At 49.9% G+C, this 23,177-nt stretch overlaps 2 long non-coding RNA genes across 2 annotated transcripts in view; both read left to right on the forward strand.

Moving 5' to 3' along the window:
* The window catches only part of LOC134481194 (uncharacterized), a 32,928-nt gene that overhangs the window by 3,587 nt on the left and 6,164 nt on the right, over nt 1-23,177 (forward strand). The gene's annotated exons all lie outside the window — the stretch shown is intronic.
* On the forward strand, nt 4,952-6,873 carry LOC120095983 (uncharacterized). Its single transcript, XR_005491992.2, has 2 exons — nt 4,952-5,552; nt 6,583-6,873. It is a non-coding gene; the product is annotated as an uncharacterized LOC120095983 (long non-coding RNA).

The raw sequence follows: 23,177 nt of genomic DNA on the forward strand, positions 1-23,177 counted from the left end.
TGAGAACATTTTACATCTTAAAACCCTCAGCAATTTGGCCATGTGTTTAATAGCGTTGGCCTTGGAAAGTTCCAGCGCAATCCTTCTTCCTCTTCTTTTTCTTCCCGGCCAAGAACTCCACTTCACTTGTGTCTGGGATGTTGGATGGGTCTCTTTAAAAAAAATGAGCCTTCTACAGCACCTCTGTGGCCGGCGCAGCCAACGACGACGTTGACCCTACTATCTCAAATCCATTCGAAATGGCTGTAAAATACTGCCAGCTGAGCCTCACAGTAAATCTACCCCCCTCCCCCTTCATTCAGAAAGGCTGACAGTGAGAAGTGGCTGGGAGAGGTCACTTCAGCTTGTAGGTTTCCACTCCTGCTGGCCTGGCCTGACTGCTCCTTGGGTCTGACCACCGCGTGTATCTCCTACCCAGTTTATCCCTGACCGGTGCAGAGCTGAGACATCTAGACGGATGTGCAGCATCTCCGTGATGGAGTAAGAATCTGAAGGTGTACTTACTCCTGGTTCCCGGCGGGGCGTGGGGGTGGGGCTTCGGGGTTGTTCAGTGCCACTCTTCCTGTGTCTTGGTGGGAAATGGTGAGATTCAGCTGGAAAACAGGTTTTTCTGGCTGATTAGCCTTAAGATGGCTGTTTCTCTCCACGGAGGGAAGCCAGAGACTGCCAGGAATGTTTCCAAGGCAAGAAGGGTCGGGAGGTGATGCATGCGATGGAGACTGGGAGAGGGGAGGGAGGGGTTCATTTGTGTTTCTGAGCCGGGCTGCTCTGAAGAGAGTTGTCTCCCCACCTGGACAAGAGTTCTGGAAGACAAGCACATCCCTTAGAGTTATTGATTGGAATTTCATGGTCAATACAGAGGGACACACTGGAAGGAAAATGAGCTCTGGGCTCTGAGTTTGAAATAGCCCGGCTTCAGGGTCATCTGTTCTGATACAATGAGCAAAGACAGACAGATGCTTTCCCCAGGTCTTCAGTACCCAGGCCAAATCTCCCAGCGCGCCCTTCAGTTGGGGGCGGGGCTTCAGTTGGAGGAAATCTTGGGCTTGCTTGAAACTACAGGGTGTTTGGAGACCGCTCTTCTAATTTGGTGATTATGACAACGAGGGAGACACCTCTTGGGAGACAAATTAATTGATGTTAGCGGAACATGGAAACTTGTCTCTCCTCTCCAGGCTGGAAAAAATATTTGAGTGTGCAGAGAGCTCATAAGGTGACACAAGAGACTGGATTGTGCGGGTTCCGGTAGATGTTAGATAAGCTGCTCTTCTGGGGTGTTGAAAGACAGATTTAGGGTGTCCCGTTCATTCCTCAATGAGGAGTCAACTACGGAAACTGGGAGGTGGACACAAAGGCTCGCATACATCCAATCAGGCTTAGAATCCACAGGCGGGAATCCCAATCTCTCTCTGATGGGTTTCCTCATAGAAACTTCGGATTGAACCATCATCTGCCATCATCTTCCACCACCCCAGTGCTATTAAAAATAGTAGTTGTTTTGACTTGGAAGGCCCTGCAGAATCTTACTTTCTTCTTCTCCAGATCAATTTATCTCATTCTCTGTCTGCACACACACGCTTTGACGTCCATCTTTTGATATCGGAACTGTTGTCCCTCCAAAAACAATCCATGCTCCCGGGCCTTGTTTCTCCGTGGGTGACTTGGTAATGACACACCTGACTTTTGAGTTGAAGGTTGATCCTGTGATCTGCTTGAGCCATTTGAAAGTGGGCCAAACGGGCAACAGACCAGTTCCCAGCCAAGGTTATAAGAGACAAGACACACAACCATTTGTTCTTTGTGTCTCTACCACTGTGTTTTAAAACTACATTTATTTATTTACCTATTTATCTGTGTATGTGGATCCTGGGGGATCAACTCAAGTTGCTGGCCTTGGCAGCAAACCTGTTTATTCCATAGGTGTTTCTTGGGCCTCGGGACACAGAATGGAGCCCAGCCTGTACCTATTGGCTGATAGAAGAGCCTTGCTGAGCTCAGTCAAGATCAGCCCAGGCAGGAAACATAGTAAGCAGTGACTTCCGGTTGAAAGCACTGAAGTTTCCCTGGATGATTGTCTCACAGCAGTAGCTGACAAGTGCAAGATGTACTTTCTCTTCTTATCCCCCTTGGCCTCGGTCTGTCTGCCAGAGGACTGAAGGCGGTGTCTGAAGGGTCTCCTCTCCTGAGTGACTCTGGTTCGTCCTTTGGGTCTCAGCTCATAGCTCTTGACCTCAAGCTAAGTAGGAACCCTTCATCACATACCTTCTCAACCATGTCTCTCCTTTGGAGAGATGACCAGAGGTAGATCCTTGTAAGACCATACCTGTGATTCCCCCCTGAGGTTCTATGAGGTCGGGACCCCTTCTATTTGGTCCAAATTGATATTTTTTTTAGAGACAAATTCTCTGTTGTTTTCTCACGACGAGAGTTCTCTGTGTCGCCCTGCCTGGCCTGGAACTCAGAGATCTTCCTGCCTCGGCTTCCCAAACACTTTAACGAAAGGTGTGTGCACCACACTTGGCTGGAGATAGGTTCTAAAGTGGCCCAGGATAGCCTTGAACTTGTGACCCTCTGCCTCTGGCTCCCAAGTGTTGAGATTACAGGTGTGAAGTCACCACATCCATCTCTTGTTTGGCTCTCCTTCATGTCCCCCAGAAGTTACATAAAACCTAGCCAGTCGCATAGCAGTGTTCAAACCCATACCACTCAGATGCATAACAAAGGCTGGGGGTGTACTTCAGTAGGAACAGTGCTTGCCAAACGTACGAAGCCCTGGTTTGATCCCCAAGTACTGCACTACACAACTTGGGCGCGATGGCTCATGCTGGCAACCCAAACACTCCGAGGGGAGAGGAATGGAGCTGAAATTCAACGCTCCATGTCTCGGCTCAGCCTGAGACCTCGTCTTTAACAAAGAGGCGTCAAAGCCTGCTCTAGCACAGAACCCAAGTTCAATTCCCAGCACCCACATTCGCTCAGTCACAACTAATGTGACCCCAGTTTCTGGGGATCTGAGGCCACTGGTTTCTTGGGTATCTTCATTCTCACACACACACACACACACACACACACACACACACACACAGAGAGACACACACATACCTATACGGAAAAAGGAACTTTTAAAAAGGACAAGATTTAGGATAGATGGCAGATCACCTGGTGGCTTGAACTAGGGATGGTAAAGGATGGGACAAAGTTTCCTGTCTGGTGGTGGAGTGGCCAACGGTGAGGGTTCATTTTGCTTGTTGCTTTGAGACAGGTTTTCACTGTGTAAACCAGACTGGTTCTGAACCAGCAGAGATCCACCTCTCTCCACCTCCTGAGTACTGGTGTTATAAAGGTTTGTCAGCATCCTCCCCCACTTACTTTCTTTCTTTCTTTCTTTCTTTCTTTCTTTTTTTTCTTTTTTTCCCCCCGAGACTGAGTCTCATGCAGCCCAGGCTACCATTAAACTCCTGTTCCTCCCGCCTCTACCTCCCAAGCCCTGGGACTATAAGTATGAGCCACCACACCTGGCTCAAAGGTTCCCATGTACCTTCACTATCACCATGTAGTTTCTTTGTTTTACTGACAACTGAACTGAAAAACAGACAGGTTGAGTCACTTACCCCAGGTCACAGATCAAAGAAGTCCCAGGGTCAGGACTGGCCAGCCTGGGGTCCTTAGCATCTGTCTCCATCAGGAGACATTATCACCTAGGACCTGGGGATTCCCGAGAGAGTCAAGATTCTGATCTTGAGCAATGTCAAGCTGTTTGCTTGCGGGAGCATCATGGCCCGGCTGTAGAAGCCACACGACTTGGGTGTGGGACAGAGAATAAAAGGACTGATTTGGATTCCCAGGGACGATGAGTCACCCAATCCAGAGGTCAATTTAGCAAGTAACCCCAGGGGCTCTGTTTGGTTCTCAGAAATCCAGATTGGTAGCTTGAGGGAGAAGCGGAGAGATGCTCAGTGAGAGATAAGCCCGACTTAGAAAATGTCTCTCAAGCTCAGACCTCAGGGCTAATGGGAAAACACCCAACTCAGGGTTACGGCACATGGGTGGGGGGAGAAGGAGATGTGAGATAGAGACAGTCGAAGAGGGGCTAATGGGAAGACGAGGGAGACTTTAAAAGGTAATAAATCTGCCTTGCCTGGCTGGTTCTAACCCAGGAATTCCGTAGCGGGTGGTTAACTCTTGGCAACTGAATGGGGTCTCATCAGGCTTCTGGCAGGGGCCTTAGACACACAGTGAGCAGAATGTACCCCCCAGGACGGGCTTGGCTCTCGGGCGGGGAGGGCCCCTGGGGAGACTTTGGAATCCCAAGAAGTGTGAGTTTGGGCTGGTGGTGGAGCAGCTCTCTCACCTCAGTCACTGGGGAACATTCTCCCCAAGAGTTAATCAGTCCACAGGGTGAAGAGACCACAGGACATTGTTTAGCTACTTCTGACAAAACCCTTCCCAGAAGGCCAGAACGGGTGATTCTCTGTAATTATATCTCTAGTGAGGTCCTGCAGGTTCTCAGGGTAGGCGGATTAACCCGTTATTGCCCTCGGTGCCTCTGGAAGAAGGATCTGGAGTCAGAGTAATGCCCATCTTTCATCCCTCAGCCGGGGGTAGGGGGTGGGGTGAGGTGGGGAAACTGAGATACTTCTCTGGCTTCTCCAGCTAGCTCAGAGATGCGGATCAGAGAAGAGATGAAGGTGTTTTTTCCCCCTAAGTATTAATTGTTGAAACGAAAAACAAAACAAAACAAACAAACAAACAAAAAAAAAAAACAAAAAAACCCGAACAAACCTATTGGACATGTGGGCCTGGGTTAAATTCCTTTACTACCCAGGTATGCTGTGTGACATGAAAGAAAGTTGCTGGGGCTGGGGATTTAGCTCAGTGGTAGAGCGCTTACCTAGGAAGCCCAAGGCCCTGGGTTCGGTCCCCAGCTCGGGGGGGGGGGGGGGGGGGAGAAAGTTGCTCAACTCCTCTGAACTTCAGCTCGAGGGACAGGCGAAGGGCACTGAATGTAATGGCATGTATGAGCTTCCCTGTGAGTTATAGAGAAGTGTCAAGTTGGTTGGGACAATGAGAGTGGACTCAGGTTAGGCGTTAGGTTGAACTCTCCCATAGCTGTAGGAGATCTAGGTTAGACCCAGAAGCATAGTGGAGCTGAGCTAAGAGTCCCAATTTCATGACTCATAATTACAAGACCGGGCCCAGGAAGTACACTCAGTGGTTTCAAGAACAGTGGGAGGAATTCCCAGCATGCTCCTCTGCACGCAGCTTCCGGTTCCTCCTCAAACGTGCCGGAGTCTATGTCCCGCCCCCTTGAATTTGTATGGACCTGCTTGTACCAAAAAGACCTGATGGAGATGATACCTGAAGTGGAGCCCAGAGGGACCCTGCAGTTGGGGTTGTCACTTGGTGGGTAAAGAGCTTTCCTACTTCGTGTGAAGCCCTGAGTTCAGTCCCCAGCACTGCCGACACCAATAGTCTTCACTACCCCTGGAGAGGTGAAGGCAGGAGAATTAGAAATTAAAGGCCATCCTCAGCTACTATATAGGCGGTTCAAGGTGAGTCTGGGCTCCTTGAGACCCCGTTTCAGTGAAAAATCCATAAACAAGGCTGTGGTTCAGTGGTAAGTGCTTACCTAGCATGCAAGATGGTTTGGGTCCATCCTCAGCATCTTTACCTTTCAGCTGCAATTCTAACTTATTATGGCTCCGGCTGGAGGCAAGAAACAATCCCTTCTCATTTTCCATTCGACTTGGATGGACACAATATAAGGGCACCTCTGGGGTGCGGCCAAAAACACCCCAAAGCTAGCAACAGTGGGGTCTCCCTTCCATTTGGCTTGAGAGAAGGATGTTTGGATAGCCATTGTGGGCTGTGTCCACAGATGCTGGGCAGCCCGGTGTGGAGTCCTGGTGGTTCACAGCCCCTCTCGGAAAAGGGCAAGACATGGATGCTGGGCTCCACCTCTGCTTAACCTACCTTCCTGACTTCCCATCACCATCAATACTTCAATTAAGCTGGAAGCCAGGGGCTGCGTGATATCCTCAGGGGCGGCCCCCAGGGCAAAGAACCCAGAGTGGAACACGCTGTCAGGGACTGGAAGCTAGGCTGCCCCATTGCCCTCTTGGAGGCTCCTATGGGGGTGTCGTGGGTCTTGACTGTGACCTTGGGGCTGCTTTCATCAAAGAAGGAGAACTTGGGCCCTGTTTCAGGAGGTACACAGGGAATTTCCGGAACAGAGGGGCGCGATTCGCGAGCTTTGCTGCGGACACCCTTTGCACTGTCAGCACCGAGATAGGCTCAAGTGCTTCGCTGTGGCACTTGGGGAGGAATTCGGAGCGTGTGTCTCCCAGACACTCTCCAGCCCTTCCCCCCTACCCTAGTCTTATTTTTAAAGGAAGCATTCTTTAGCCCAGTTAGCTGAATTTTGTTGCTTCCCCGAAGGACGTTGTGGTGTGGGGCAGGCCGACCTCTTTGGTTTTTAGTTTTGCCCTTTGTAAACTAGAAGAGTGCCATCCGGGTTTGAACCTCTGTTGCTATGGTAAATCAACACGGAGAGGAAAGGGTTGATTTGGCTTATACATTCAGGTCACAGGCCATCCCTGAGGAAGTCAGAGCAGGAAGTCAAGCAGGAGCAGAAGCAGGAACCATGGAAGACGGTTGCCAACTGGTTTGCTCAATCTTCCCCTTCTTATACATCCCCAGATGACTGCCAAGGGGTGGCACCAAGCACGATGGGTTCAGCCTTCCCACGCTAACCATCAATCAAGACATGGCCACAGGCCCTTCTGATCTGGACAGTCCCTCAGTTAAGATTCCTTCATCTCTTCATCACTTAGTTGTGTCAAGTTGGCAGTAAAAAACAAACCTGTACAATTATAATGAGAATTGAGACTGTCCACACTGGTCTAGGTGTGCAGTTTCACTGGTATAGTACTTGCTTCGCATGCATGAAGCCCCTGGTTCCATCCCCAGAACCACACAGACCAGGCTTGGTGACTTCTGTTATCCCACCATTAAAGAGATAAAGGCAGGAGAATCAGAAGTTCAAGGTTATCCTTGGCTACATCGGGAGTTTGCAGCTAGCCTGGGCTACCTGAGACTCTGTCTCAAAACAGCAGCAGCAGCAGCATGTCTGTATTGCCCGTCTACACCATGATTGACACCTCTTTGTGTCTTCTTCCTCTCCCTTTTCCTTGGTCTTAGAGTATAAACCTTGTCCATTTAAGAGAGGAAAATAGAGGGTTTTTTTTTTTCATAGTGGAAAATAGAGGTGGTGGTGGGAGGGGCGTCTGCCTTAGGTTTCTGTTGCTGTGATTAAGACCATGACCCAAGGCAACTTGGTAAAGGAAAGACTTTATTTGGCTTATGTGGCTGAGTCACACAGTCCAGAGTGATGTCAAAGCACAAAGCTGGAGGAAGGAATGAAGCAGAGGCCTCAGAGGAATGCTGACAACCTGCTTGCTCCACATGGCTTGGTTAGCTTGCATTTTTATGCAACCCAGGATCACTTGCCTAGGGGGTGGCACCGCCCACGGTGGGCTGGGCCCGCCCACAGAAACCAATCATTAAGAAAATTCCCCACAGGGGACCCTAGCTTGTGTTAAATTCACCAAACCAAACAAGCAGAAAACCCTAAAGAGAACAGGGCCTTCCCACGGAGACTTCTTTTCCAAAAGCCCAAATAAATTTCTTATTTTATTTAATTTTTTGTCAGTTCTTCTATCTCAGCAGCAGGAAAGCAACTAAGGCAGGAGCTCAGTGTGGCTGCTGGAGTTTTGCTGGTGATGATGGAGAGGAGTAGGCCTTTGTCTACTGGTCATCACATGGCTTTTCTTCTGGACAATACCGGCCTTTTGTCTGTCTAGACATCCTAATCTCTTCTTACAGGTCATCCATCAGTTTTGAGTAGGGCTTGCCCAAATTTGCTTTAATCACATCTTTTTTTATTTAAATATAACCTCGTTAGGAGGTACGTAAGGTCGGGGCTGTAAATTAGGAATTCTGAGACATCACCACCAGTCTCTAACAAACACTCTTTTGGGATTTTTTTTTTTTTTGTTAAATATCAAAATTATATGAGGAAGGGGACTGGGGAGATGGCTTTGTGGATAAGCTCCTTCCTGTGCAAGTCTGAGGCCCTGAGTCAGATCCCCAAACACCCACCTAAAAAGCCACGAGGTCCTGGAGAGTGCCTGTAATCCCAGCACTTGCTAGTCAGAGACTGGATCCCTGGGGCAAGCTAACTGTCTAGACTGGCAGATTCCAAAGGCTGTGGCTTTAGAGACAGAGTCTGCCTCAGTAAATAGAGTGTCAGGCAATCCAGGAAGTCAACTCAGCATCCACTTTGGCCTCCACATACAGACAGACACACATGGAAGGACACATATACACACACTCAGAAATATGACAGGAGGTCAAAGATTATGAAATTATTGGTAAATGATACTGGGTGGAGGTGTCGCATGAACCCAGTACTCAGAAGGTAGAGACAGGTCTGGGGTCAAGGCCAGTCTGGGCTATAGACCTAATTCCAGGAGTGCCAGGGCTACACAGAGAAACCCTGTCTCTAAATCTACCCCTCCTACCCCATTAAAGGCACAAGGCACTGCCTTGGGGGAAGCAGGACACTGTTGGCAGAGCTGTGGGTTTCTCACAGGTACGGTCCCTCCACTGTTAGGACAATCAAAGAAAGTGATGGCCCCCATGTCCCCTCCTCGTGGTGGAAGATGTATTGGGAGGTCACGTCACTCCTCCTGAGAGAAGTCAGAAAGTTTCAGAGCTAGGCTCTGCACCACTCCCTAGAGAGGCTAACCACTGCCTACCCCTCCTTCTGTAAGAGGGGTAAGATACTTCTGGATGGGACACATCAGTGCAAGGACACTGAGGACCCTGAACCAGACAAGCTATTGGGCACAGTGGCTGTGTTCTCTCGTTCCTGTGCCCATTCTGTATCTTAGGCCAAGAATCCTTGAAGTACTTGTGACCTGGGTATCTGTGGCCTCTTCTAAGGGCCTGGAAGTGACAGCTGAAACCTGTCTAGTGATGTGACATCATGGGAATTTGAGGTTGGCTTGGTGATGGTAATGACTGGCTTACAGCCCGATGGGGAGGAGGGAGGAGATAGAGCCTAGAAAGAGGCTGGCCCAGAGCTGGGCACTCTGGAAACAGGCTGTGTGGAGCTTGTGGCCGGATCCTGCTTGTGTGTTTGAGGGTAGTTGATGGGATGCTATAAGATAGCACAGATGGAAAGAGCCAACCCCTGAAGGAGGAGTTTCAGATGCACAGCACTGGATAGTCCTTATAGAAAACACCAGAAATCATGGCACCTGTGGGTTCAGATGAGGAGGCTGAGGTTCCCCATTGACCTGGTCAAGATCTCTTAGAATGAGTAGTGGAAAAAAAGTTACAATGTTTCTTTCATGGCAGGTGCACCCTCCATGTATGGCATGCTGCAAAGTGAACCTAGGATTTCCCTGGAATGCATAAATAAGGTCCTTATTTAGGACTTAAAATAACGATGTTCAGTTTTTGTCTTTTTGTCAGGCCAAATGCTGGGAACCTCGGGCCCCCGTTGTGTAGGAAGCAGACATTTCTTCCCTGAGTTTTACTCCAGTCCCTGGAATATTGTCTTGATATTGACCAGGTCCCAGCTGCTTGAAGGCTTAGCTGAGGCTGGAGGGCTCAAATGCAAGAAGGCACACTCACATAGATGGCGTCTTAGTTAGGGTTTCACTGCTGTGAACAGACACCATGACCAAGGCAACTCTTATAAGGACGACATTTAATTGGGGCTGGCTTACAGGTTCAGAGGTTCAGTCCGTTATCATCAAGGCAGGATCATGGCAGCATCCAGGCAGGCATGGTGCAGGAGGAGCTGAGAATTCTACATCTTCATCTGAAGGCCACTAGGAGAAGACTGGTTTCCAGGCAGCTAAGATGAGGGTCTTAAAGCCCATGCCCAAGGGACACACCCACCCCAACAAGGCCACACCCACTCCAACAAGGCCACACCCACCCCAACAAGGCCACACCTCCTAATAGTGCCACTCCTCGGGTCAAACATATTCAAACCACCACAGATGGCATGGTACCCCTATTCTCCCCTCCCTCCCCCACCCCATGATAGGGGAGCTTGCCTTTCTGCCCTCATGGCAGTGTCCTAGTAGCTGAAGATCAACAAAGGACTGAGGGCAAAGTCACAGTGTCTCAAGACATGGTCTTTCTTGGAAGACGCACTTCCCACTTCATTTTAAGTTCCCAGTTTAAACCAATTCCTCTCTGATGAATTAGCTTAGGGCCACTGGGTGTGGTGTTTAACTTTAATCCCAGCACTCAGGAGGCAAAGGCATGCAGATCTCTGTGAGTTCAACCTAGCCCCATGTACAGAGCAAGTTCCAGACAGCCAGGGCTACACAGAGAATCAATCAATCTCTCTCTCTCTCTCTCTCTCTCTCTCTCTCTCTGCCATCTTGGAAATAACCATATCACATGTCCCTCTCCTCATGCCTAGAGCCCATTCTCCTTTTACCATTATTTTATTTTTTAATGTAATTAAAATTTAAAAAATAGCATGTATTTGTGCACAGGGGGAAAGCATGTGCCACAGTACATATATGGAGGGTGACCTGGCCGTCCTGAGGATCTAATTGGGACCACCAGGCTTGGCAGCATGTGTGCTCTTCAGCCCGGCTTTAATTTAATCTTACGTTTTGTTTCGTTTTTTAAACACAGGGCCTTCTGTAGCCTAGGTTGCCCTTGAACTTCCTGTCTCTGCCTCCCAAGTGCCGGGATTGTAGGCTTGGGCCACCACCCTTGGCTTTGATTCTTCCTCTAACCCTCTTCTTGGAGAAGATCTTCAGCTGCCCTTCTGGGCTCAGTGCCAGGCAGTGTTCCTGTTGCTGGGGTTTGACATCTTGTTACCCCCCCCCCTCCCATATCCACCCTTACACTCTGAGACCCTCTGCTGTAGGTTTCTGTCTACGGCCAGAGAGGCGTTTTTATTTATTTATATTTATTTAACTACTTATTTATCTATTTATGGTTTTAGAGGCAGGGTTTCCCTGTGTAGCACTGGCTGTCCTAGAACTCGCTCTGTACACCACGCTGGCCTAGAACCAAGACATCCTCCTGCCTCTGCCTCCTGCTCTGCCTAGTCTTCCCTCGCCCTGCACACCCTTGCTGGCACCTGGGAATGCTGTCCTTGCCTCCTGAGCTCCTTCCTCCCAGGCTTCTGCTGTGCAGCACACTCTGTCCTGGAAGCTCTCTTTCTCCCTACCCCGCTCTCCTGGTCCTCATTTTTTTTTCTTCTGTCTCAGCATTTATTGTCTTTCACCAAGATGTGCAGGTTCAGCAAGGTGGTGCATGCCTGTCATCCCACCACTTAGGAGGCTGAGGCAGGAGGATCAAGAAGTCTAGACTAGCCTGGACTACAGAGTGGTAACACTGTCGGCAGATAAACAAACTCAACCCTCCCCTCCCCCACGACTACCAGTTGTCATCCTTTTTTTTTTTTCTATTGGATATCATTTTATTTACATTTTAAATGCTATCCCCTTTCCCAGTTTTCCCTCGAGAAACCCCACTATCCCATCCCCTCTCTCCCTGCTTCTAGGAGGGTGCACCCACCCGCACCCACCCACGGACTCCCTCCCACCTCCGGGCCCTGACATTCCCCTACACTGGGGCATCTGAGCCTTGACAATACCAAGGGCCTCTCCTCCCATTGCTCATCTTCCTCCTTTTCCTGTCGAAATCATGTAGCCCAGGCTAGACTTACATTCACTACATAGCCACAGATGACCGACCTTAGATTCCGGATTCCCCTGCTTCCGTCTCCCTAGTGCTGGGACTGCAGGCATGCGTTAGGAGGCTTGTTTTCATGCTGATGATTCAAACACAGGGCTTTGTGGTTGGTGGGCAATCACTTCATCTACCATCCGAGTTACATCCCAGCCTCAAATGGGATCTTTGAACTGGTTGGTGGCAGTTTCTTTGTGGACCTCGGTCCATCTGGTCACGTGGTCCCGGGTACCTGGACCTAAAATGGGGCGACTGAAGAGATCCTTACTTCCTGAGATCAGAGACGGGAGTCCACCCTCTGGATAGAGGAGGGGCCAGGGGCCATGATAACATTGCTTCCATTGTACATGCGTTCCCCACCCCCCAACCCCCTTAATTAAAGCGCCTGGCCAATGGGGGAATGCCCTTACGCCCCGCAGAGTCCACTGGGGGTTGGGGCAACCCCACTGGGCCACCCACAGACCCAGACAAACAGAGGGCTTTCTGAAATGGACGTTAATTGTCTCCAGGCCAAGGAGTGCTACAGAATGAGAGCTTTCCGGGCTGGCCCAGGGGACAGGGAGGTAGAGAGAGACCTCGCCTCTACCCCCTGGTCACTCTCATTTCCTCACCGGCTTTCCAGAGATCCAGGTCGTTTTCAAGCCGGGGGCTGCAGACTATCGCTAGAGCATGGGGTCGCTTCCGGGGTCACCAGCCGGACAAGCAGGTCAATTTTAGCAGGAAACCCCATATTTAAGAGGGACTGGTGGAGCCAGGGTTCGGAAATGTGGCCCTGACCTTTCAGAAAAGCCGCCGTGTCTTTCCACCTCAGTGTACACCTGGGGGGCACGCGCTCCCTTAAATGCCAACTTAATTAAATACTTGAGCACACGTATGGATCGGGCGTGGGGGAGGGGCCTTCAAATGAGTCATTTGGAAATCTCTACAGTTCTGTGACAGAGGCTCAAAGTTCTCAGTTCTCATTTCACAGATGAGAACACTGAGCCCGGGAGGGGCTGAGAGGCTTACTCAGGACCCCTCAGTCAGGTAGCATCTACTGAAGCTTAAGTCTCCTCGGTTCCTTGTGCCTCACCCTCTCCTTGTTTTAGCCTTGACCCTCTGACCTCCAAGCTGAGGGAAGGTTCTTAAGAAGAACAGAGAGACAGCAGGATAGATGCCTGCAGACCCCCTCCCTCCTCTGGTTTGCAGCTCTCAGGCAGGAGGAGGGAGAGGCCTCTCTCCGACCCACCCAGCCACCCACCCGAGGTGCCATTAAACTTAATTGTTTTTACTGCCAGTTTTACATAGTCTTGTAAATCTTTTTACGACGTGGCCCTGGAACAACGGACCGAGAGCAGAACTCAGAAGACTTGAAGGTAGCTGGAAGACAGGGCGCTTGGGGGGGGGGGGGTCTACACCAAAGGGTGTAAAAGGTAGGCAGCAAGGAGACTCTTTGGAAGCATCTCTTCCCCTCTTCACAGGGTAACAAGCCTAGGTCCCTCATCTGCATCCACATCATAGGTTTCTGTCAGGTGAGGCTATAACCACCCAGAGGCCCAATATTTGGAGAGGCCCTCCCTCTTGACCCTCAAGGATCTGAGATGCCCAGGTCCAGGCATGAGGCCCAGTCTATAGCCTTTGGAAATTTAGCATGGCTACAGTGACCTATGAGTCCCTTCCAGCTGGAGAGTGCAGGGACACTGGCCGTGAAGTCAAGGCAAGAGGGTAAACATGAAGGAATGTGCCTTCCACAGTGTGGGGACCCCTTCAGCTGCAGGTCACCTGCTGACACCCTGCCCTCTTAACTCTGTCTTCTGCATGAAACAGTGCCCATCTCTTAAAGCCCTGGTCATAGGAGGAGAGATGGGAACATTAGGATTTCTCCCATCTCTCTCTTCTTCCCTGCTACCCATATCTATGCTCTCCATATCATGGTATAAAAGGAAAACCTTAGCTTCCAAGGCTATGCCTAGCTGCTCAAGTGCCCAGGGAAGCACTAGATACACAACATCTACGGTCACTTCTGTATTTTAGGGATAGGGGGACTTTCGAGACAGGGTTTCTCTGTGTAGTCCTGACTGTCCTGGAGTTCACTCTGTACACCAGGCTAACTTCAAACTCAGAGACCTGCCTGCCTCTGCCTCCCAAGTGTTGAGATGAAAGGCTTGTGCCACCACCACCTGGTTGAGACCGTCTTAGCTCAAGCTAGCTTCTTTTTTTTTTTTTTTTTTTTTTTGTTCTTTTTTTCTGAGCTGGGGACCGAACCCAGGGCCTTGCGCTTCCTAGGCAAGCGCTCTACCACTGAGCTAAATCCCCAGCCCCTCAAGCTAGCTTCTAAGTCTCCATCTTCCTGACTCAGCCTCCCTCACGCACCCCCATGTGCAATTTTGTAACACTTCTAATCAAGGCAAATATCTATCTGGCAAGGGAAGTGTAAGGTGTGCTCACCCGGTGGGTGCCACACCCGCCTGGATGTGTGTGACGGACAAGGCAGGCGTTTATCTGAATTGGAACCAGGAGCACCAAGAAATGAACTGAGCAGTCCCTCTCCAATTGTAGGCATCGTGAGCACCCCACCCCCTTCATTATTTGTTGAAATGCAGATTTTTGAATGAGAACCGCTGGTGCTGCTGCCCAGAATGCTAGACTAGCAACAGAACTATCTCAAAGACCAGCTAGTGAGTTTTCTCGGTGCCCACCTAGGATCAGTGAGTGCCATAGCGATTGTAGTTAGAGGTGCAGAGGGAGTCACAGGCAGATGGTTAAGGGCTTTGGCCAAGTAACTCTTAGAAGTTCAACTGAGCTAGAATGAACAGAGGTGAAGTGAGGGAGCCCGAGAAGTTGAGTCCAACTCCTGGGAATTGACGGCAGCGGAGGTGGAAGTGGATAAACAACCCTCTCTCCAGCCGCGATCCAGCATCAGAAATAGAATTGTTTTACAGTGTAGCAAGTACAAAGGTGGCCAGAGCCCTGCAAATTCTCTCCGAGGCCAGCTCCAACCCCAAACTCCCCTCCACCCCACCCAGTCACTGCGTCCCCATTTGAGGGGCGGTGACCAGGCTACTCAAGTGGGGTTACAGTCTGCAGAGAGCACCTTGGAAGCTTGAGTCCTGTTTCACACCGGGTGTCGCTCGGTGGGTCTGTGGCTTACAGAAAAAGCCCGAGTGAGAGAGACCAGCCGCTGCTGGCACAAGCCGGATCGGGGCTGCCGGGATTCGGGAGCTGGCATGGCCCTTGTGTTCCGAGAAGGCTACGCTTGCGGTGGCACCGGGCGGTGCACACGGGCCGGGAGGTTAATGAGCAGGCTTTTCTGTAAGCTCCCGGAATTGAGAACACATCTGTGAAGCTAATGAATTATACCAGGAGGGTGAGGGTGAGGGTGAGGGCCCAGGCCTGGGAGCCGGGGGTGGGGGTGGGGTGGGTGTGGGTGTCAGGGAGCCGGGGGTCAGGGATTCTCCAGAGAGACTGAGGAGCGCACTCCCTGGCCTGGTCCTTTCCCATAGTGGAAGGAGAGGCGCTGGAAGAACTGGAGAGAAGCACTGCAGAAGGCTATCAGCGTTTTCCCCACTCTGGAAAGTTCAATCAGATTGTACCGTGCCGCTCAAAGTGGCTTTCCGAGTGGTTTCTTACAATCTGGGGCTGGGGAGGTGGGGAGGGAGAGACAGGGTCTCCTGTAATTCAGGCTAGCCTCAAACTCACTCTGTGGCTAAGAATGGCTTTGAGCTCCTGTTCCCCGCTCCTCCGCTTCTCAAGTGCTGGGATTACAGACTTGCACCGGGTTTATAGGGTGCTGGGGATAGAACCCAGCATGCCAGCACCCTACCCACAATACTACAGTCCCAGTTCCAACATGTTTTTTGATACGACTCCTGGACTCCTGGTTTTATTCAAAAAGGCCTAGACCGGGCATCCCTGCATTCTTCGAAATCAAGCCCCATCAAAACGCAGTCTCTGGGGAATGAATGTTGTGGCCCTTTTAGTCCTCCCCACCCCCAACCCCTCGGTCTCTCCCACAACCTTCATCCCATTTGGGGGTCATCCTCCTGCAGAGATAGGATATCTGCTTTGGTCCATGCTTCCCTTCCCAGCCTCCCCTGCAGACCCTGCAGTGGCGGCATCTGAAGACCTGAGTCGCCTTCCCATTCCTGCGTCCGACTCCAGGCCCTGTAGCGTGGCCCCAAGCTTTTCCGTCTCACTTTTGTAAGCTGTCTGTTCTTCCCATTCACCGCACCACCACCCCGCGCACCCCGCCCCCCGCGCTTTTTTTTTTTTTTTTTTTTTTATGAGCTACATCGCTGATCTGAACGTTCCTCTCTCCGTGTAATTTCAATTTGAGCTCTCCCTGGAGCGGCCTTTCCCCTCTTGTGGCCTGCCAAGTCGTTTGAAGGCTGCGCAAACATTCTTCCAGCCTCTAGTCCCCCGGAGTCTACACACGTGAGGGTGGAGGCGGCTCCCAGCCAGATCCAGGGACTGAAGGGGAGGAGGGGGGTGAAGAATTGGAGAGAACGATCCCCCCCCAGACTCCTGTGTCTCTAGGATTGTGGGGTGGTGGTGCCCGTGTAGACCCGCAGGAACACTTTAGAAGCCCTAGGCAGGAAGATGGGCGTGGCCTAAGAAAGCTAGAGTTGGGGGTAGCGCGTGGCCTTGCTCCATTCTCAGGCATTCTTTGGAGCTAGGAGATGGTCACTCCATTTTGCAGATGGGGGAAACTGAGGCTGAACCATGGGGTATGTTTCTAAGCCGTACAAGTGTGACTCAATGGTTTAGTGACCACCCAATAGTGGGTGATTCCAAACTTACCCTCCCAGCACTCTGGAGGCAGAGGCAGGAGAATGGCCACACAGCCAAGACCAGCATGATCCCAGCCGGTCAAGGCTACGCAGTGAGGTCTTGTCCCAAACCAAAAGCAATCCCCAAATATTATCATTCATATTCAATGCTAAATCCTCCTTATTAAATACTACCCTGTTCCACTATGTGCTAAGTCAGCCATTTATCTCCTCACCGTGTTTCTACACAGTACCACCTTCTACCCAACAGATAAGTAAATGAGGCACAGAGAAAGCGAGTAACCTACTGAAGGACACACAGCACCCCGGGTGGGTTGTAGGATTCTCACATGGGTAGAAGTACCTGTGGCCCTCTGCAGTCTATCCTTCCGCTATCCCAATTCCCCCTCGAATCACAATGGAAGAAACCCCACCCAGGTTCTGCCGCCGGGATTTGTAGCTTTCTTCCCCTAAGGTTACTTTGGGGACACATGAGAAAAATGGGAGGGAACAGGGGGTTACATAAGGCGAGTGACTTCAAAGGAGGCCTCCACTGGGGTGCACAGCCTTGACTCTGGGCAGCTAGCCAGAGGAACTACTAAGCAAGCCTGAGGGCTATCCAGCCCCATGGCTGACCCATCTCCCTACCCCAGCGACCAAGGAGGAGGCAACGGAGAACCACAGCATCACCTGGGTGGGAGAGTTCGGAATTCTCTAATTGGAGGAGGAGGAAAGGGAGAGACACCCAGCAGTGGATAATAAGTTACCACAACCAGCATTTACTGGGCACTTACCGTTTGCTAAGCCTGATGCTAAGTTCTTTTCTTTCTTTCTTTTTTTTTTTTTTCGGAGCTGGGGACCGAACCCAGGGCCTTACGCTCGCTAGGCAAGCGCTCTACCGCTGAGCTAAATCCCCAACCCCGCTAAGTTCTTTTCTAATGTTACCAATAAATAGACAAGGGGTTTCCATCATCCCCTTGTTTGAAGAGGTCCAGAGAGGGTAGGTCATTCACTGCAAGCCAAACAGCCTCTAAGTGACTGGGCTGGAGGGAGCCCACAGTAGTGAGTAATGTTGCAGAAACCAGGTGAATTCTGCTGGAGTGTCTTGATGGGCTCCAGGTGGGGAAACTGAAGCCTGGCAAGGTGTGTGTGTGTGTGTGTGTGTGTGTGTGTGTGTGTGTGTGTGTGTGTTGTGATGTGATGTGATGTGTGTGGTATATATGAGGTATGTATGTGTATATGTGCTGTGATGTGTGATGTATGTATGTGTTATGAGGTGTGTGTGTGTGATCTGTGAGGTGTGTGTGTGTGTTGTGATGTATGAGATGTGTGTGTGTGTGTATAGTGTGATGTGTGTGGTATATATGAGGTATATATGTGTATATGTGCTGTGATGTGTGATGTATGTATGTGTTATGAGGTGTGTGATCTGTGAGGTGTGTGTGTGTGTGTTGTGATGTATGAGATGTGTGTGTGTGTGTGTGTGTGTGTGTGTGTGTGTGTGTGTGTACTTGGGCAGGGTATCAGTGTGTTGGCTCTGTGCATAGGCTGGGATGACAGGCCAGGCATCCTACTGGAGGTAGGGCAGATACAGTGTGATCTGAGGAGGAAGTAGGCAGTGTTGTACTGACTCAGAGACCTGGGCTGACGTCTGTGGCTCCTCTCAAGTCAAGCCACCCATGGTGTCTGGCCTCCAACCTTGGCATCTCACTTCACATGTGCTTTTGACTCTCTGTGCTGCCTGTAGGAAAGGAGATATTCTGGAGTGGAAGGAATGGTGGTTGAGGGGTGGCCCAGCATGACCCTTGCCTCTGCTCTCATCCCCTGCCTCTTCTCCCTGTACTCTCAGGAGAGGGTCAGTGTACATTTTTCTATATTGCAGACTGGAGAGGACAAGAGGCTGGGCTGGCTGCAGGACAGGGAAGGACACCAGAGAGACTGGTGTAGTGGAGTGGGAGAGTGCAGGATGTGAGCTTCAAACAAAGGGGCCTGGCCTTGGATCTGGAAGGGCTGCTGAGTGACGATCCCCAGGCCAGAAGGCTGGTGTTTGAGAGACAGACAGGAGTGTAACAGTGGAGCTTAGAGGAGCGGACTCAGTGACATCACACACACACACACACACACACACACACACACACACTATACAAACACAATCATACATACACAAACACATGCACATACACATATACAAACACACATATACACATACACACATGCACACACAAATACACACATGCACACACATATACATACATATTACACAAACAAGCACAAACATACACACATACACACACAAACATATGCACACACACAGAAACACATGCACACACACAGTACACACACATACACACACAAACACATACATAACAAACACACAAAAATACACACACATACATACACAGAAACACAAACACATATACACAAACTTACACATACACATGCACACAAACACACACAAACAAACACATACACATGCGAACACACACATACATAATCACAAACGCACACACATATACACACACGCGCGCGCGCGCACACACACACACACACACACACACACACACACACACACTGCTAAGGCCACCCAGCCCCTTAAATTGGAAGCTCAGCCTCTAAATCACAGGTTCTCAACCTGTGAGTTTATTCAAATGACACTTTCACAGGGGTCTCAGATACCCTGAATATCAGATATTTACAATATGATTACAGTTGCAGAAGTAGCAACAAAATAACTTTATGGTTGGGGATCACCACCATATGAGGGACTGTATTAAAGGGTCACAGCGGCAGGAAGGTTGAGAACCACTCCTGTAGATTATGAGAGAGAAGAACAGCTTGAACCAGGGAAGCTGAGTTGGGACAAATCTGGGCTCACACTGAGGATAACTGTTCCTCCCTCTTCACCCTTACATGTATCCAGTGCCATGAGCAGGCAGATATCCTGCCTCCCCATGCCTCCTTATTTAATCTTTAAACTGTGGGGACACCCTGGGTTCCATTCCCTGAACGATGCAAGTGGGGCATGGTGACTCATGTGTATAATCCTAGCATGATGACAAGACAACCAGAAGTTCAAGGGCATCCTTGGGTACATAGTGTGTTCAAGGCCAGCCTGGGATCAAAATCACCACTCATACCTGCTTCTTTGGACATCAGTCATGGGAGCCTGCCTGTGTTTTACTTCCCAGCCGAGGGTACCATTCTCAATCCCAAGGCTCCCCAAGATCTTATTGACTTCAGTCTTTTCTTCAGCCTTGAAGGTGGGGCAACTTTCCTGGGTGTTGATAACCATAACTGTACTTCTGCATTTCCATTTCTGCTCCAAGGCTGGCTGGTCCTTGAGCTTCATGTCAAGCAAGCCTTCTTGTGTTACTGTAGCAGCCACCATGTGTTACTGTGGCAGTCACCATGTGTGGAGGACACAGCATGCACTGGGATCTCACTAAACACTCCAGAGACGTTGGGCCCAGGGAATGCTCAGAAGAGCCCAGCACCATGGGAGTCATGACCCTAAGGCCCATTTTATAGACAGAGATACAGAGGTCTCTGGAGAGGTTTCATTTGCCCACATTTATGTGATCAGGGTGTACAGCTAGGCAGGCTAGCTCTGGGGGTTAAACTCTGAAGGAACTGTCCAGAGCCAACCTGTCAGCCCAGCTACTCAGGAGGCTGAGCCAGGAGGATTGCAAGTTTGAGGCCTACCTGGGCTGCAGCAAAGTGAGTTCAAGGTCAGGCAGGGCAACTTAGTGAGACTTATGTCTCAAAGTAAGAAAGTGGGAGCCTCGAGTGGTGGGACAGAAATGTAACATGCCACCAAATGCCATTTGAATGCATTTGACTTGGGAGTGTGTCCATCGATAGGATAGTTAAAATGCACCTTCCAAAACCAGCACACAATGTTGTCCTGCAAGCAAGACAACCATATTTGCAGGCAGTGAAGTGGGGGCAGGAGCGAGTTCAAGGCCATCCTCACAGCTGGTAACGAGTGAGTCCTCACTTCAAACAATCAAATAGATAAGATGTGGTGATAGAGTGTGTATGTGTGTGTGTGTGTGCACGCATGTGTGCAAAAAGTTCACACGTGTGAATTCACATCTGCTCATTGTCCTGGGTGGCATTGATTCCTGGAGTCAGCCAGGAACTACAAAGGTATTAAAAAAACAGTTCAGGCCTTAGCCAGGAGAATAGGGAACTTTCCAAAGAGAAGCTGCTTCTGCTGACTGCAAAGGGGGCCAGGGCCAAGCCCACCAGCTCATTTCACTTCTCTTTCCTGCCACGGCAGGCTCCTCGCCCAGCCCGCCTGCCGTGTAACTGGATAGTTTATCTTACCCCGCCAAGCAGAAATAAAACTACCGAGTCAAACATTGCAAACAGATGCCACTGTGGCCAAAGCCCAGGGTACAGAGGCCAGAGGCTCAAGAGCACCCAGGGAAGGTGTAGGCGGCAAGCCTGGTCCCTCCAGATCCTGTGGGTCTGGGGGGGTCAGCTGTTCCTGGGATAGAAACTTTGGGGTCACTAAGGGACTTCCTTCCAGAAAGAGAGGAAAGGAGGAAATAACAGAATGGTAGGGGCTTGCTCTCTCTGCTCACAATCCAACTTTGAGGCTTGCCAGTTCTCAATGGTAATGGCCCTTCCTTCCACAGAGGGGAAATTTAGGAAGCGTTGAGTTTAGCCTACTTGAACTCAACGAGTTCTCCTAAATGCCCCAAAGAACACACGCTAAATCCCATAAGCTCTTTCCCTAACTGTCTGCATCTAAGCTCACAGGGGAGTTCTGGAGCTTGGAGTGGTTTCTTACACATCTCTCCTTACCCCTTCCCCATAAATCCTCTAGATGGTTGCCAGCACTGGATTTCTCTTCTTTTGAATTCATGTTATTTTAAATTGTGTGTGTGCACGAGTGTGCATGTGTGTGTATGTGTGTGTGTTTGTGGGTATGCACATGTGTGTTCGTGTGTGCATGTGTGTATGGGTGTGGACATCTGTGCGCGTGTTTGTGTGTGTGCATGTGTGTATGTGTATACATGGATTGCACATGTGGGTGTGTGGGAGTGTACATGTGCGTATGTGTGTGCATGTGTACACATGTGTGTTTGTGTGTGTAAGTGGGTATGCACATGTGGGTGTATACTTATGCACATGTGTTTTTGTGTGTATGTGTGTTTGTGTGTGTGTGCGCGCACACGTGTGTATGTGTGTACATGGATGTGCACATGTGGGTGCATGGGAGTGTGCATGTGTGTATATGTGTGTGCATGTGTGCACGTGTGTGTTTGTGTGTGTATGTGGGTGTGCACATGTGTTTGTGTGTGTGTGTGCACATGTGTTTGTGTGTGTGTGTGCCTGAGAGCAGGTGACTCAGGAGGAGAGAGGCATTGGATGCTCTGGAGCTAGAGTTGCAGGAAATTGTGAACCATCTGACCTGGGTGCTGAGAACCAAACTCTGGTCCTCTGCAAAAGCAGAAAAGTGCTCATAACATTTTGGGCATTTCTTCTTCTTTAAACAAAAGTGAGAATCATGCTCTTCAGCCCTCCAGTGGCTTCAATGCTCATGGTCGAGTTAACATGGATTTAACTCTGGAGTTAAATGCTCATGCATTTGACACTGGAGCATATCCTTGTCCAATGAAATGATGTTTAAAATCTATGCCCTAGCACCAGGACCCTGAGCTGCTGAATCTACCTCCTTCTGGCTCAACTGTCTGCAAGCAAGATATAATTATTTGCCAGGCAATGGTGGCACACACCTTTAATCCAAGCATCTGGGAGGCAGAGGCAGGTGGGATCTCTTGAGTTCCAGGCCAGCTTGGTGTACAGAGTGAGTTCCAGGGCAGCCAGGGCTACACAGAGACACCCTGTCTTGGAGGAGGAGGAAGAAGAAGAGGAGGAGGAGAGGGAAAGGGGGGGAGGAGAAAAAACATAATTACTTTTAAGCTGGTATGTATGTGCATGCACACACTGTGTGAATGTGACCCAGAGTCTAAGTATATTAGGCAAACGAATACTCTACCTTAGAGCTATACCTCAACTTCCTTTTTTATTTTTATTTAAACAAAGCTTTGGGCTGACAAGATGTCTCAGCAGTTAGGAGGGAGCACGACCCCGGCTGTGGACCTGAATCCAGTTCACAGTAGCCATGTCAGCTTACTACACGGCTTCTAACTCCAGTCCCCTAGGGATTCCACGTGGGAGATGCTTGTCTATGATATAAGGCCCTGGGTTTGATCCTCAGCACTGAGGGGGAACATGGAAAAGGAATAAGGAAATGGACCGTTGTTTTCATAGACATCAGAGGCAATTGTAATGGGGTAGAAAGAATGCACGCCTGTGTGTGCACACGCACACATGCATACATGTTTGCAGAGGCCAACTTTCAAAATAACTGAAACAACTTCAATCAACACTTGTCCATTCTTTTTTCCAAAACTATTTCTTCCTACACACACACTCACACACAGAGACTTGTACACACTCACATAGATAAACACACTCATATATACAGAGACACACAGACACACTCACACAAACACTCACATACATTCCCTCACACAGACACACTCACACACAGGCATACACATACACACAGACACACACACTCACATACACACACATGCTCAGACACATACACACACT

This window comes from Rattus norvegicus, chromosome 12 (genome assembly GCF_036323735.1).
Source record: "Rattus norvegicus strain BN/NHsdMcwi chromosome 12, GRCr8, whole genome shotgun sequence".
NCBI classification, from domain to species: Eukaryota; Metazoa; Chordata; class Mammalia; order Rodentia; family Muridae; genus Rattus; species Rattus norvegicus.